The sequence below is a fragment of the Pseudophryne corroboree genome, chromosome 1, assembly GCF_028390025.1.
Source record: "Pseudophryne corroboree isolate aPseCor3 chromosome 1, aPseCor3.hap2, whole genome shotgun sequence".
Taxonomy (NCBI): Eukaryota; Metazoa; Chordata; class Amphibia; order Anura; family Myobatrachidae; genus Pseudophryne; species Pseudophryne corroboree.
Window position 1 is genome coordinate 1230312615 of NC_086444.1, and position 17805 is coordinate 1230330419.

The window sequence follows — 17805 nt, forward strand, 5'->3', positions numbered from 1 at the left end:
CAAGTCCATCTTTGAGGAGGAGACGAAGAAGAATGAGAAGGAGGAAAAATACATTTGAGGGAGAGGGGATGGGAAGTGGAAAAAAACAATAAAAGGGAGTGGGGAGTCGACAACAGCTCTCGGTCTTCAAGGCTCAGGTGCCGCCTCAGTCCTCCTGGAACAGACACTCCAGTGATACAACCTCTACCGTCTGTTCCTTATCACGGGACTTCTCTGGATCAGCAACCTTCTTGCAGTGGGATGAATGGACCCAAGTCTCTCTCTCAGCAACCTTCAATGCTGTCGTGCTAGTCAATAAGACCTGGTATGGTCCTTCCCATCTGTCAATAAGGCAACCTGAGCGTAGAAAATTTCGTATCATTACATAATCCCCAGGTTCAATGTCATGACAATTACTATCAGGTAGATCAGGAATCACCAACTTTAGATTATCATTTTGATTCCTTAACTGTTTACTCATGTTAATCAAGTACTTTACAGTTACTTCATTGTTACATTTCAAATCATCCTGAGGGTTAATCATGACATGCGGTTGTCGACCAAATAAGATTTCAAAGGGGGACAGATTAAGAGGGGACCTGGGAGTGGTTCTGATACTGTACAATACAATGGGTAAAGCTTCTGGCCATGTCAATCCTGTCTCTGCCATCACTTTACTCAATTTATTTTTAATAGTGCTGTTTACTCTTTCGACCTTCGCACTCTCCTGTGGACGGTACGGAGTGTGCAGATTGCTATCAATTCCCATCAACTTACACATTCCTTGAAAGACATCACCTGTAAAATGGGTACCCCTATCACTTTCGATTATTCTAGGGATACCATATCTACATACAAATTCTTGCACAATTTTCTTAGCTGTAAACATAGCGGTATTTGTAGCTGCAGGAAATGCTTCGACCCAATTTGAGAAAACATCTATACAGACAAGTACATATTTCAAATTCCGACAAGGGGGTAATTGAATGAAGTCAATTTGTATTACCTGGAAAGGGCCGCCGGCAGGTGGGATATGGGATGGTTCTGTAGGTATTGCCTTTCCAATATTCTTTCTCAGACAGGTAAGGCATGACATTGCTCTTTTACTCGCATGAGAGGAGAATCCTGGGGCGCACCAATAGGCTCTTACCAATTTGCACATTCCCTCCTTGCCTAGATGAGTCAGCCCGTGAGCTGCTTCAGCCAGACATGGAAGATATGCTCTGGGGGCCACTGGTTTACCATGTCCATCCGTCCAGAGTCCTGAGGACTCTTGGCCACATCCCTTTGCCTTCCAGACTGCCTTTTCCTGTGTGGAACACAAATTTTGCATTTTACACAACTTCTGTGTGTTGATGGTATTGAATACCATCAGTTGTGTGGTGTCTGTCTGTATGGGGGTAGCAGCTGCTAACTTAGCAGCTTCGTCTGCTCGGCTGTTACCAAGTGATACCGGGTCTTGGCTATATGTGTGTGCTTTACATTTGATAACAGCCACTCTGTCGGGTTCCAGTATCGCTGTTAGAAGCCTTTTTATGTGGGCTGCATGCGCTACCGGTGTATCAGCTGCCGTCATGAAATTTCTGAGGCGCCATAGGGCTCCGAAATCATGGACTACCCCGAATGCGTATCTAGAATCGGTGTAGATATTGGCTGACTTACCCTTAGCCAATTCACATGCTCTGGTTAGGGCGACCAGTTCAGCAACCTGGGCTGAGTGAGGTGGGCCTAGCGGTTCCGCTTCTATGGTGTCTTGGTCATCTACGACTGCGTATCCAGTACACAAGTCTCCCGAGTCTGACTGTCTGTGACAACTACCGTCCGTGTAGAACGTGAGTTCTGCATCTTCCAGTGGGTTGTCACTGATGTCAGGCCTTGCGGTAAAATTTTGGGTCAAATATTCCATACAATCATGTGTATCTTCCTTTGTATTAAATCCTCCTTCCCCAGCACTCTCACCTTCCACCCTTTGTGCCTGACCAGGCACACCTGGGAGATATGTTGCAGGATTTAATGCACTGCATCTCCTTATGGTGATGTTTACGGGGGCCATTAGTGCTAATTCCCATCTTGTAAACCTCGCTGATGAGACGTGTCTGGTTTGGGCAGAATTCAATAAGGCTGATACCGCATGTGGCGTATGGATTGTGAGGTTGTGGCCTAGCACGACATCTTCGCTTTTTGTCACTAGCAATGCTATCGCAGCAACGCTTCGCAAGCATGTGGGGAGGGATCGCGCTACCGTATCTAGCTGAGCGCTGTAGTATGCAACTGGCCTGCTGGCATCACCGTGTTTTTGGGTTAGTACGCCTGCCGCGCAACCAGCACTTTCTGTTCCGTATAGTTCAAAGGGTTTCCCATAGTCTGGCATACCTAGTGCTGGTGCCTGCGTTAGGCACTGTTTGAGTCTCTCAAATGCTGTTTCGGACTCGTCTGTATGCGAAATCCTATCAGGTTTGTTCGAGGAGACCATTTCCTGCAAAGGTAACGCTAAAATGGAAAACCCTGGGATCCAATTACGGCAATACCCACACATTCCTAAAAACGTTCTGATCTGTTGCTGGGTTTGTGGCAGGGTCATGTCTCTAATTGCTTGGATTCTATCAGCGGTCAGGTGTCTCAGTCCTTGTGTTAGACAGTGTCCCAAATATTTTACCTTAGTTTGGCATAATTGCAACTTGTCTTTGGACACCTTGTGTCCGGTGTCTGAAAGATGAAACAGGAGCTGTTTCGTATCCTTCAGAGATGCTTCCAGTGAATCTGAACACAGTAATAAATCGTCCACATACTGTATCAATACTGATCCACTGTCTGGTTGGAAAGACTGTAAACAATCACGCAAAGCCTGAGAAAATATACTTGGACTATCTATGAAACCTTGGGGCAATCGAGTCCACGTGTATTGGACTCCTCTGTATGTGAATGCAAACAAATATTGGCTGTCAGGGTGCAGAGGTACCGAAAAGAAAGCGGAGCAGAGGTCAATAACAGTGAAAAATTTGGCAGTGGGAGGGATTTGCATTAGGATGACAGCTGGATTTGGCACTACGGGGAACTGACTCTCAACTATTTTGTTAATCCCCCTTAGATCCTGCACTAGCCTGTAACCCCTCCCCCCACTCTTCTTAACAGGGAAGATGGGACTATTGGCAGTGCTGGACGTTCTTACCAGAATGCCCTGTTGTAGCAAGCGCTCTATTACTGGGTAAACTCCTAACTCCACCTCTGGCTTCAGAGGATACTGTGGGATTTTTGGAGCTATCCTACCATCTTTTACTTGTACAACTACTGGAGCTACGTTTGCCATTAATCCAGTGTCCTGTCCGTCTTTTGTCCAAAGTGACTCTGGTATCTGAGATGTCATCTCTTCTACTTGGGATGGATTCCTATTTGTCATAATGGTATGTGACATTAATTTTGATGGGGAGTCTAACATGTCTCGCACTTCCTGAGCGTGTTTCTCAGGTATGTCCAAGAATACACCTTCAGGAGTACAATAAATGACGCACCCCATTTTACACAGTAAGTCTCTTCCCAGGAGATTGGTTGGTGCCGATGCAGCCAGCAAAAAGGAATGCTTGGTATGCAAAGGCCCTATTGTAATCTCGGCTGGTTTGCTAACAGGGTAGTGCTGGACTACTCCTGTTACTCCCATGGCTGGAATTGTCCTACCAGTGGTTCTCATGCCCACTGTCGAATTTATCACTGACTTGGCCGCCCCTGTGTCTACAAGAAAGTTTAAAGTTTTACCAGCTACATTAATTGCGACCTCGGGTTCACTTTCAAGGTTGGCAATTAATTTTACTGGCTGCAGATTACAGGTGTGGCCACACCCCTATTGGGTATGGTGACCTCCCTGAATCCCGCTGGCAGCAACTATTTGTGAGGGAGACAGTTGGGAACTACCAGAGGCATGCCAGTCTCTGTTCGGGGGATATCTTTTTGTTTCCCCTGTATGTGGCTCATAACTCCGTTTCTGCGGACCTTGCTCCCAATGTCGTGTGTCGTGTCGTTGTCTAGGGGGTTGGTATGATCTTTGCGAATTTTTCGCTCTACAGTCTCGTGCATAGTGTCCCTGTCTTTGACAAGAATAACATGTTATCATAGTTGACTTACCCACAGGGTTGGATGGTACATACGCAGGCTGCTTTGTGGTCAGTGCCTGTATACTTACTGACATTAGCTTATCACTCTGCGACTCCCTGTGTCTGGTGATGTTTCGGTCGTGATCAATAGCAGCCTCTCTCAAGGTGGACACTGACAGACCTCGCCAACATGGTTGCGTGGTCTGTACCCTTGCCTTTAATGTTTCCTTCAAACCATCCATTAGTACAGATACTGCTACTTCTTGATGGTTTGGGTTGGTCTTTATGTCTTCTATACCAGTGTACTTTGCCATTTCTAATAGTGCCCGGTGGAAATATTCTGCAGCTGTTTCTGACTCTTTTTGTTTAATGGAAAATATTTTGTTCCATTTAACAACTGCTGGGAAATGCTCCTTTAACTGTAAGTTTATCCTTCTTACGTTATCTTTGTTGTACACATCTGTAAGAGGTACATCCAGATCTAGTCCACAATCAGCTAAAAATTGAGCTGAGTTGACATTGGAGGGTAAACAAGCTTTTAGCAATATCTGCCAATCTTTATTATTGGGCTCTAAAGTGTTTCCTAAGTCTGTGATGTATTTTTGGCTGGCAACTAAATCTTTTCTAGGGTCAGGGAATTCAGACACTATGGTCCTTAATTCCATTCGGGAAAATGGGCTGTACATGGCAATGTTCCTTATGGGAGTGGCTCCTGATACATCTGTTTTCCCATTGGGAACTGCTATTACCCTTACAGGAGCAATTCTAACAACCTCATTCTGTGTAGATTCTACAGCTTGTGGTGAAATAGTCTCAGCATAATGCATGGTGCCGTACTTACCAGTTGATACGACCTCACCTATCCCTCCGCTAGGGGCCTTTACTAATCTCGTGGGTGTTGCTGTGCCTACTGTGGTCTCTGCTATGGTGGCTGCTAGAGAGAGCGCTGAAATCGTTGTCGCTTCGTCCTCTTGATCACACTCCTGAGGAAAGTTCAAAACAGGGTACAACTTGCACGGGTTAATACTTGCATGGGTTAATGGGTTAACATTATCATTAACATTTACACAGTTACTAAGTGATTTTGTGTTACACCTTAGTGCGTCTTTCTCCGTAATCAACTTCTCTCCTGATATATATGGTGGCGGCGGGGCCGTGGCAATCAGTTTTCTGTTAGAGCCAGATCCCGCCGCCTGAGCCAAACCTCTCTGTATCTCACCTTCCTGTTGCCACAACTGTAAATAATCATAATGCTGAACTCGTCTCTTTGTTGATTTTATGAGACATATCCTCCTCCTTAAATTTTGTAACACCTCTGGGCTGAAGCTACCTATTCTTGGGAATTTCTCCCGGTCTTGTACCGTCATTCTCTCCCATTCATCACATAAAACCTCTGTGTGACTTCCATATTTCTCACACATGATATACCTGGCCGACCCAATTGGTCGGACCACTGAATCAACCCGAACCGAGGTTGATCGCCCCCTACCTGAACAACTGGCCCCCATAACTCTGCAGGCGTTGCTTGCTCTACCTCTGATCTCTATATCAAGGTCTTCAGCGAACCCTTACAGAAAACCAGATTGTTCACAATAGGCTGATGGTGGCGGTTTACCGAGTACCCCACTCACTCGCCCACGCCGACCAATGCGACCTGATCACACCGATATGGTGCTGGCGCACTCGACCCAGGGCACCTATAAAAACCGTTGTTTACTGGAACATGCGAGGGTTATCCGCAGAACACTACAGGTGCATACACACGGAGCGATATAACTGAGCGATTTTGACTATATAGTCAAAATCGCTCAGAAAGTTAGTGCAGATCGCTCCGTGTGTACACAGCCAGCGATAGCGATGCGCGTCCCCGCTAGGTCGCTATCGCTGGGAAAAATAGTCAGTGCAGGCAAGTCAATTTTGGCTATGTCGCTGCAAAAGTTAGTCAAAATCGCTAACACTTTAAGAGGCCAGCGATTTTTCCCAGCGATAGCGATGTGCAGGCGGCGGTGGTGCGGGCGGTGGCGGGTTGTGGCGGCGGTGCGGGCGGCGGCGGGTTGCGGTGGCGGTGTGGGCGACGGCGGGTTGCGGCGGCGGTGGGTTGCGGTGGCGGTATGGGCGGCGGCGGTGCGGGCGGCGGCGGGTTGCGGCAGCGGTGCGGGCGGGGGAAATTTACCTTTCTATTGCAGAGTTTGGCAGCGGAGCGGTACCAGTTTCAAAAATGGCGCCTCAGCGTCATTTTTGAAATTCAAGATGGCCGCCACGAGCCAATCACGGCTCGCCGCGTCATCGCCCCGCCCCCTCCCGCTGACTTATATAAGTCAGCGCGAGGCAGCGGCTGTCAGTCCGACGGCGGAGGAGGAGCGGAGAAGAGCTCCTGAAGACGCCGTGGAAGTCCTGGATGGGCGGCGGCTATGCAAAAGAGCTTAGCAGCCGCCGCCCACCAGGTGAAGATGCTGGAAGTCCTGGGAAGGCGGCGGCCATGCAAAAGAGCTTAAAGGCCGCCGCCTCCCAGGTGAAGACGTCGTGGAAGTCCTGGATGGGCGGCGGCTATGCAAAAGAGCTTAGCAGCCGCCGCCCACCAGGTGAAGACGCCGGAGCAAGACCCCAGAAGCCCTGGGGAGGTGGCGCCCCCCCAGGTGAAGACGCCGGAAGCCCTGGGAAGGCGGCGGCCATGCAAAAGAGCTTAAAGGCCGCCGCCCCCAGGTGAAGACCCAGTTTAATAAAGGATTTTTAAAAGAATGTGTTGTGTTTTTTTTTTTATATTTTCTTTACAGGTGGACTACAGGTGCCAGCGCGCCCTTTATGTCCGGGCATGCTGGCACTTGTGGTTCTCCAAGTGCCAACATGCTGGGGCAGGCTTGCTGGGACCTGTAGGCCTCCTGTAAAGAACAATATTACTATTGAAAGGCTATCAGCCTCCCATCCACCGGGCCACGGATGGGGGGGGACAGCCTCGGGCTTCACCCCTGGCCCTTGGGTGGCTGGAGGGGGGGACTCCTTGATTTAAGGGGTCCTCACTCCTCCAGTGTACCCCGGCCAGGGGTGACTAGTTGGGGGGGTAATGGCACGGCCGCAGGGACCAATATAAAAGTGTCCCCCGGCTGTGGCATTATCTCCCTGGCTAGTGGAGCCTGGTGCTGGTTTGGAAAATACGGGGGACCCCTATGTCTTTTGTCCCCCGTATTTTTTAAACCAGGACCGGACGCAGAGCCCGGTGCTGGTTGTCTAAATATGGGGGAACCCTACTCATTTTTTCCTCTGTATTTTAACAACCAGGACTGGCTCAAAGAGCCCGAGGCTGGTTTTACATAGGAGGGGGGACCCCACGCAAATTTTTTTTTTAACTTTCAGCTATTTAAATACCAGCCACCCTGTAAAATCGTCCTATATATGACACTCATCCCCTTATTTAAATGAGATAGTCAAAATCTCCCATAGCCAAAATCTCCCATAGCCAAAATCTCTTGCATAGTTAGACAAAATCTCTGGTAAAGTTAGTCAAAATCTCCTACTGCCAGTTCAAGGGAAAAGTTAGTCAAAATCTCTCATAGCCAAAATCTCTCCGTGTGTATGCACCTTACCTCTTTCCAGTAAAGGTGAGGTTTGTCAGATAGTTCCTGAGTGACCAGCGAACTTCCCTTCTTGAAAAATAAAAAATTACGCAAATCACGTCAGAATGTACAAATAGCGTTTGTGACCCCTTTACTCTTATGGTACTAGGTCAGATTACTAACTACTGTACACAATTACGTGCGGTCCAGTCGTTCAGTACACAAACAACTAAGCTTGTGTACGGAAAGACCAATGGAATCGAAACTTACGACTGCGAATTCCTTCAGCCAGAGCTTGTACGGCCTATATGGGTCTTGCACCAACCCTTCTCTTGGTGTTGTGCCTCTGAACTGTATAGCGGACTTCCCTGTTTACTGTACCTGGACCTGCTGGTCTACTATGACCTCCTGGTCTTGTTCTGTACGACCTCCTGGTCTGACCTCCTGGTCTTGTTCTATACTGGTCCGCTATACTCTAATGCTCAAATATTATGTTTAACCAAGGATGCCTCCCTAGCCACCGTGCACGTCACTTACACGCGTGTACCTCACGAGTACTCGACTTTTCTTGTGGTTCAACCTTTAAGTTATATAAACTTATATAATACAAAAACACTCACTCATCACATGTACACTTTTGCTTCTATTTCTATTTCTGCGCAGAAATTTTTCTTTAGCCCAGCTGTGTTACCAATTAGGAGCAGGATCTGTTAATTTAAATTTTGGATTTCCAAAAATAGACTTGCGTTATTTATCGCCTGTGGCGCTATTTACCGCTTTGCGTTACTTATCGCGTTGCGTTAAAAATCAACTTATCGTGACTTGAGCTACGTGGGCGTAACTGGACGCTCCGTTGCGTAATGTACGCTGCGTGCGTCTGCCTTTGGATTGCGTACACAAGTCTTTTGTTAGGGACACGTGTACGCAAAGCAAAGATCCACCGTAACACAATTTATATTTTTATCAATGTAGATGATCCCTGGTCATCTACCACACAACACACTGACTTCGCCTTATCTCCCAGGCAAAACTGTGTGTTTGTCTATCTTTTAACTATATTACCTTTACTCTTAAACTATGAAATAACGGCAAATCTTTTTTTAGCACTTTTTTTCAACTATAAAACTGGCAGACAGGAGAGTGATATACGAAAATGAAAAAGAAAAAGAAATGCAGATATATATGTGTGCGTGCGTGTGTACGCAAGACAGAAAAATAAAGTTTTAAAAGACACTAGCGTTTTGTTCTTACCTCCGGTTCCCGGATTCCTTCAGCACTCTTTTATCTAAGCGAAGCAGACGCTTATCCCGTCAGCACTACGAGACAACCTCCCGCCCTTTGCTGAGGGATAATGTCTGCTGATCTACCTAGTGCAGATATGTGAAGGACAGGACGAGCCGCCAATTGATAAAGCTAAATATTTATCGTGTATATAACCCTTTATGAGGTCTAAGAACACTGTACGCTATCTACGTGAGAAGTACCGTAAGGGTACGCAAGTTGCGTATCGATCGCTTAGCCGTGATCGAGACGCTCAGGCGTCACGTTCACTCACGGCCAAGTGATCGCAGGCAGGCAGACTATTGGCTGTTGACTTATCGTAATGATTCGCTATAGCGTAGCGGCGCTCGGGACCACGAGGAGATCACCAGCGATGCAGACGCTCACAACGTTAAACCTTTATATCTATACCTTTAGTAATGAAATACACAGCAAACCTTAATGTAGAGACAAAGTGTAAGTGCAACCTTGTGTAACCTGATTAACTACAAAGCTGCTTGAGCGTCACCGATGCTCAGGGAGTACTTAATACTATAAAGAATACACAGATACCTGGGCTTAGGGTCCGAAACCTATTATGTGTATTATGACTATTATACTTGCAAAAGGAATCACAGTACAAAGCATACACTACAATATAACATAAACCAACTAACCAGATAACTACACAGGAAATACAATACAATACAATTCAATTCTAATCAAGGAAAAATACGAGAGAAAGAGAAGAGAGGGAGAGAGAGAAATGGCTCACAGTAAGACAATATGATAACGGAGAGAACTTACGCACAAGGGGAACGATCGCATGCGCCTCGATATCCAGCTCCCGATTATCAGCAATGAGAACCGTTGAAGAGAGTGAAGTTGGATATGGTCGGCCCGCTATTTATGCCCCACACACAATACAATTCAATGGTCCCTACAATCTCATTGTTCATTGGACACAGGAATTCGGCTTAGCATTATAACAAAAGGTCATAGGTTGATTCATACAGGTGGGCTGTGACTATTTCCAACTGCTCAGGTGGGAGGGAAACTGGGTTTCCCGCCGCATGGGTAATAAAGTGCAAATAAAGTAAATGTTCATAAACTTCTTATGTCCATAACTATTCGCACGAGCGATTGATCTGCTTCAAACCAACACCGGAATATTTCTAATTAAATATTCTTCCGATGGATACTAAACACCACTGTATTACTCCTATCTGACCCTTCGTATCAAACAAAGAGGGATTCCTCTGTTCATAAACATTCTATATTAACCAAACTTTCAGAATCTATCAAAGGGACCATGATCTACAAAATACATTATTAGTGAAAATATGTAATGATTGAGTCGCACGCTATGATCGCATAAACTCTACCGTAAATACGCATACCATGCGCCTGCGGGTGCCCGCGACTGTGAGTATGCGCACGTACGGGAGAGCGTACGCACGCGCAGCACGGACCTGTGTGAGGTGCAAATATGGTAGTGTGCATAGAGATATTTTTCTGACTTTGACACTACATGAGCCTGCAGCTGAAATTGGGTGTACTACGTTTAGCCGGCGACCGGAATCCCAGTGAACAGTATACTGGCGCCGGGATCCCGACCGCCAGAATGCTGGCAGTGGGGCGAGCACAAAAGAGCCGTCTGGGGGCTCTCTGCGCTCGCCGCGCTATGTGCGCCACCCTGTTTATTCTCCCCCCATGTACCCCCCAGGAGGGAGATTAGTTGTCGGTATACCGGCTGTCGGTATTCCGGTGCCGGTATGCTGAGCGCTGGAATCCCGACAGCCGGCATATCAAATGCCTCCCGCTGAAATTGATCAATGGTCTATACTAAAAAGGGGAGGGGCTGTAACCAGTCCTGTGTGGGTGTGGCCAGTGCTATGTGGGTGTGGCCAGGGCTATGGGCACTCGTACACTCCAACAGCGCCACTGTCTCCCTACGTAAAATTAGAACCATTTTGTGAGGAAAATAGAAATATAGGCCCTCATTCCGAGTTGTTCGCTCGGTAAAAATCTTCGCATCGCAGCGATTTTCCGCTTAATGCGCATGCGCAATGTCCGCACTGCGACTGCGCCAAGTAAATTTGCTATGAAGTTTGGATTTTTACTCACGGCTTTTTCTTCGCTCAGGCGATCGTAATGTGATTGACAGGAAATGGGTGTTACTGGGCGGAAACAGGCCGTTTTATGGGCGTGTGGGAAAAAACGCTACCGTTTCCGGAAAAAACGCAGGAGTGGCCGGAGAAACGGGGGAGTGTCTGGGCGAACGCTGGGTGTGTTTGTGACGTCAAACCAGGAACGACAAGCACTGAAGTGATCGCAGATGCAGAGTAAGTCTGGAGCTACTCAGAAACTGCTACGAGGTGTGTAATCGCAATATTGCGAATATATCGTTCGCAATTTTAAGATGCTAAGATTCACTCCCAGTAGGCGGCGGCTTAGCATGAGCAAATCTGCTAAAATCCACTTGCGAGCGAACAACTCGGAATGATCCCCATAGTTTTAATAGTTACGATTTATGGCTGACACTGAGAGTGACTGCTGTGATGATGGGTCTATTTTTATGTAAGGCCTGGAGCTGTATTCCTATATGCCCCATTGCTAATCTGACCCTATCAGCCCTGTGTGGAGACCAATTTTTGACATTTGCACTCGTCACATCACATATAATAAAAGGCTAATGCTGCTCCTCACCTCTAATTGGGGGAGTCAAGTGTTTTACAAGCCAGCGACCACTAGATGGCACCTGATGGGGCAATTCAAGTGTTCCTCCATTCGGGCGTGCGTAGCCGCTGGCGCTGACATTACTGTTATGTTGTTCCGTCATTCTGATGCGCTGGTAGCTAGTTACAACATACAGTAAATGTCACTGAACCAACCACACAAATTATACTGTTACTTACCGTTATTGTGCGAGGTAATGATGTGACGCTGTATAGCGTGTGGTAATGATGTGACGCTGTATAGCGTGTGGGAATGATGTGACGCTGTATAGCGTGTGGTAATGATGTGACGCTGTATAGCGTGTGGTAATGATGTGACGCTGTATAGCGTGTGGTAATGATGTGACGCTGTATAGCGTGTGGTAATAATGTGACGATGTATAGCGTGAGGTAATGATGTGACGCTGTATAGCGTGTGGTAATGATGTGACGCTGTATAGCGTGTGGGAATGATGTGACGCTGTATAGCGTGTGGTAATGATGTGACGCTGTATAGCACGTGGGAATGATGTGACGCTGTATAGCGTGAGGTAATGATGTGACGCTGTATAGCGTGTGGGAATGATGTGACGCTGTATAGCGTGTGGGAATGATGTGACGCTGTATAGCGTGTGGGAATGATGTGACTCTGTATAGCGTGTGGTAATGATGTGACGCTGCATAGCGTGTGGGAATGATGTGACGCTGTATAGCGTGTGGTAATGATGTGACGATGTATAGCGTGTGGGAATGATGTGACGCTGTATAGCGTGTGGGAATGATGTGACTCTGTATAGTGTGTGGGAATGATGTGACTCTGTATAGCGTGTGGGAATGATGTGACTCTGTATAGTGTGTGGTAATGATGTGACGCTGTATAGCGTGTGGTAATGATGTGATGCTGTATAGTGTGTGGGAATGATGTGACGCTGTATAGCGTGTGGTAATGATGTGACGCTGTATAGCGTGTGGTAATGATGTGACGCTGTATAACGTGGTAATGATGTGACGCTGTATAGCGTGTGGTAATGATGTGACGCTGTATAGCGTGTGGGAATGATGTGACGATGTATAGCGTGTGGGAATGATGTGACGCTGTATAGCGTGTGGGAATGATGTGACGCTGTATAGCGTGTGGGAATGATGTGATGCTGTATAGCGTGTGGGAATGATGTGACGCTGTATAGCGTGTGGGAATGATGTGACACTGTATAGCGTGTGGTAATGATGTGACGCTGTATAGCGTGTGGGAATGATGTGACGATGTATAGCGTGTGGGAATGATGTGACGCTGTATAGCGTGTGGGAATGATGTGACGCTGTATAGCGTGTGGGAATGATGTGACGCTGTATAGCGTGTGGGAATGATGTGTCGCTGTATAGCGTGTGGGAATGATGTGACACTGTATAGCGTGTGGGAATGATGTGACGCTGTATAGCGTGTGGGAATGATGTGACGCTGTATAGTGTGTGGTAAGGATGTGACGCTGTATAGTGTGTGGGAATGATGTGACGCTGTATAGCGTGTGGGAATGATGTGACGCTGTATAGCGTGTGGGAATGATGTGACGCTATATAGCGTGTGGGAATGATGTGACGCTGTATAGTGTGTAGTAATAATGTGACGCTGTATAGCGTGTGGGAATGATGTGACGCTGTATAGTGTGTGGTAATGATGTGACGCTGTATAGCGTGTGGGAATGATGTGACGCTGTATAGCGCGTGGGAATGATGTGACGCTGTATAGCGTGTGCTAATGATGTGACGCTGTATGGCGTGTAATAAAGATGTGGCGCTGTATGGCGTGTGGGAATGATTTGACGGTGTATAGCGTGTGGGAATGATGTGACGCTGTATAGTGTGTGGGAATGATGTGACGCTGTATAGCGTGTGGGAATGATGTGACGCTGTATATTGTGTGATAATGATGTGACGCTGTATAGCGTGTGGGAATGATGTGACGCTGTATAGCGTGTGGGAATGATGTGACGCTGTATAGCGTGTAGTAATGATGTGACGCTGTATAGCGTGTGGGAATGATGTGACGCTGTATAGCGTGTGGGAATGATGTGACGCTGTATAGTGTGTGGTAGTGATGTGACGCTGTATAGCGTGTAATAAAGATGTGATGCTGTATAGCGTGTGGGAATGATGTGATGCTGTATAGCGTGTGGGAATGATGTGACGCTGCATAGCGTGTGGGAATGATGTGACGCTGTATAGTGTGTGGTAATGATGTGACGCTGTATAGCCTGTGGGAATGATGTGACGCTGTATAGCGTGTGGGAATGATGTGATGCTGTATAGCGTGTGGGAATGATGTGACGCTGTATAGCGTGTGGGAATTATGTGACGCTGTTTAGCGTGTGGGAATGATGTGACGCTGTATAGCGTGTGGGAATGATGTGACGCTGTATAGCGTGTGGGAATGATGTGACGCTGTATAGCGTGTAATAAAGATGTGACACTGTATAGCGTGTGCTAAAGATGTGATGCTGTATAGCTTGTGGGAATGATGTGACGCTGTATAGCGTGTGCTAATGATGTGACGCTGTATAGCGTGTGGTAATGATGTGACGCTGTATAGCGTGTGGTAATGATGTGACGCTGTATAGCGTGTGGGAATGATGTGACGCTGTATAGCGTGTGGGAATGATGTGACGCTGTATAGCGTGTGCGAATGATGTGACGCTGTATAGCGTGTGGGAATGATGTGACGCTGTATAGCGTGTGGGAATGATGTGATGCTGTATAGCGTGTGGGAATGATGTGACGCTGTATAGCGTGTGGTAATGATGTGACGCTGTATAGCGTGTGGTAATAATGTGAAGCTGTATAGCGTGTGCTAATGATGTGACGATGTATGGCGTGTGGTTCTGATGTGACGCTGTATAGCGTGTGGGAATGATGTGACGCTGTATAGCGTGTGGTAATGATGTGACGCTGTAGAGCGTGTGGTAATGATGTGACGCTGTATAGGGTGTGGTAATGATGTGACGCTGTAGAGCGTGTGGTAATGATGTGACGCTGTATAGCGTGTGGTAATGATGTGACGCTGTATAGTGTGTGCTAATGATGTGATGCTGTATAGCATGTAATAAAGATGTGACCCTGTATAGCGTGTAATAAAGATGTGACCCTGTATAGCGTGTAATAAAGATGTGATGCTGTATAGCGTGTAATAAAGATGTGGCGCTGTATGGCGTGTGGGAATGATGTGACGCTGTATAGCATGTGGGAATGATGTGACGCTGTATAGCGTGTAATAAAGATGTGGCGCTGTATGGCGTGTGGGAATGATGTGACGCTGTATAGCATGTGGGAATGATGTGTTGCTGTATAGCGTGTGGTAATGATGTGACGCTGTATAGCATGTGGGAATGATGTGACGCTGTATAGCGTGTAATAAAGATGTGACGCTGTATAGCGTGTAATAAAGATGTGACCCTGTATAGCGTGTAATAAAGATGTGACCCTGTATAGCGTGTAATAAAGATGTGACGCTGTATAGCGTGTAATAAAGATGTGGCGCTGTATGGCGTGTGGGAATGATGTGACGCTGTATAGCGTGTGGGAATGATGTGTTGCTGTATAGCGTGTGGTAATGATGTGACGCTGCATAGCGTGTGGGAATGATGTGATGCTGTATAGCGTGTGGGAATGATGTGACGCTGTATAGCGTGTGGGAATGATGTGACGCTGCATAGCGTGTGGGAATGATGTGACGCTGTATAGCGTGTGGGAATGATGTGACGCTGTATAGCGTGTGGGAATGATGTGACGCTGTATAGTGTGTGGGAATGATGTGACGCTGTATAGCGTGTGGGAATGATGTGACGCTATATAGCGTGTGGGAATGATGTGACGCTGTATAGTGTGTAGTAATAATGTGACGCTGTATAGCGTGTGGGAATGATGTGACGCTGTATAGCGTGTGGTAATGATGTGACGCTGTATAGCGTGTGGGAATGATGTGACGCTGTATAGCGCGTGGGAATGATGTGACGCTGTATAGCGTGTGCTAATGATGTGACGCTGTATGGCGTGTAATAAAGATGTGGCGCTGTATGGCGTGTGGGAATGATGTGACGGTGTATAGCGTGTGGGAATGATGTGACGCTGTATAGTGTGTGGGAATGATGTGACGCTGTATAGCGTGTGGGAATGATGTGACGCTGTATATTGTGTGGGAATGATGTGACGCTGTATAGCGTGTGGGAATGATGTGACGCTGTATAGCGTGTAGTAATGATGTGACGCTGTATAGCGTGTGGGAATGATGTGACGCTGTATAGCGTGTGGGAATGATGTGACGCTGTATAGCGTGTGGTAGTGATGTGACGCTGTATAGCGTGTAATAAAGATGTGATGCTGTATAGCGTGTGGGAATGATGTGATGCTGTATAGCGTGTGGGAATGATGTGACGCTGTATAGCGTGTGGTAATGATGTGACGCTGTATAGTGTGTGGTAATGATGTGACGCTGTATAGCCTGTGGGAATGATGTGACGCTGTATAGCGTGTGGGAATGATGTGACGCTGTATAGCGTGTGGGAATGATGTGACGCTGTATAGCGTGTGGGAATGATGTGACGCTGTATAGCGTGTAATAAAGATGTGACACTGTATAGCGTGTGCTAAAGATGTGATGCTGTATAGCTTGTGGGAATGATGTGACGCTGTATAGCGTGTGCTAATGTTGTGACACTGTATAGCGTGTGGTAATGATGTGACGCTGTATAGCGTGTGGTAATGATGTGACGCTGTATAGCGTGTGGGAATGATGTGACGCTGTATAGCGTGTGGGAATGATGTGACGCTGTATAGCGTGTGCGAATGATGTGACGCTGTATAGCGTGTGGGAATGATGTGACGCTGTATAGCGTGTGGTAATGATGTGACGCTGTATAGCGTGTGGTAATAATGTGAAGCTGTATAGCGTGTGCTAATGATGTGACGATGTATGGCGTGTGGTTCTGATGTGACGCTGTATAGCGTGTGGGAATGATGTGACGCTGTATAGCGTGTGGTAATGATGTGACGCTGTAGAGCGTGTGGTAATGATGTGACGCTGTAGAGCGTGTGGTAATGATGTGACGCTGTATAGCGTGTGGTAATGATGTGACGCTGTATAGTGTGTGCTAATGATGTGACGCTGTAGAGCGTGTGGTAATGATGTGACGCTGTATAGCGTGTGGTAATGATGTGACGCTGTATAGTGTGTGCTAATGATGTGACGCTGTATAGCGTGTGGTAATGATGTGACGCTGTATAGTGTGTGCTAATGATGTGATGCTGTATAGCATGTAATAAAGATGTGACCCTGTATAGCGTGTAATAAAGATGTGACGCTGTATAGCGTGTAATAAATATGTGGCGCTGTATGGCGTGTGGGAATGATGTGACGCTGTATAGCATGTGGGAATGATGTGACGCTGTATAGCGTGTAATAAAGATGTGACCCTGTATAGCGTGTAATAAAGATGTGACCCTGTATAGCGTGTAATAAAGATGTGACGCTGTATAGCGTGTAATAAAGATGTGGCGCTGTATGGCGTGTGGGAATGATGTGACGCTGTATAGCGTGTGGGAATGATGTGTTGCTGTATAGCGTGTGGTAATGATGTGACGCTGCATAGCGTGTGGGAATGATGTGATGCTGTATAGCGTGTGGGAATGATGTGACGCTGTATAGCGTGTGGGAATGATGTGACGCTGCATAGCGTGTGGGAATGATGTGACGATGTATAATTACGATAATATAGTACTGTACAGTGGGGGTCATTCCGAGTTGTTCGCTCGTTATTTTTTTTTCGCAACGGAGCGATTAGTCGCTAATGGCATGTGCAATGTCCGCACTGCGACTGCGCCAAGTAAATTTGCTATGCAGTTAGGAATTTTACTCACGGTATTACGTGGTTTTTTCTTCGTTCTGGTGATCGTAATGTGATTGACAGGAAGTGGGTGTTTCTGGGCGGAAACTGGCCGTTTTATGGGTGTGTGCGAAAAAACGCTACCGTTTCTGGGAAAAACGCGGGAGTGGCTGGAGAAACGGAGGAGTGTCTGGGCGAACGCTGGGTGTGTTTGTGACGTCAAACCAGGAACGAAACTGACTGAACTGATCGCAGATGCCGAGTAAGTGTGGAGCTACTCAGAAACTGCTGAGAAGTGTCTATTCGCAATTCTGCTTATCTTTCGTTCGCAATTTTGATA

The 17805-nt window shown here is 46.9% G+C and overlaps 1 protein-coding gene across 7 annotated transcripts in view; it reads right to left on the bottom strand.

Annotated features, from left to right (window-relative positions):
- Window positions 1–17805, bottom strand: part of LOC134931427 (probable N-acetyltransferase camello) — a 71310-nt gene that overhangs the window by 41541 nt on the left and 11964 nt on the right. The window contains exon 2 of one of the 7 annotated variants that reach the window (XM_063925417.1): window positions 11585–11733. The exons of the other annotated variants lie outside the window; for them this stretch is intronic. The gene's annotated coding sequence lies outside the window, so the exon portion shown is untranslated. The remainder of the gene's footprint in view (window positions 1–11584; window positions 11734–17805) is intronic. 7 annotated transcript variants of the gene reach the window in all.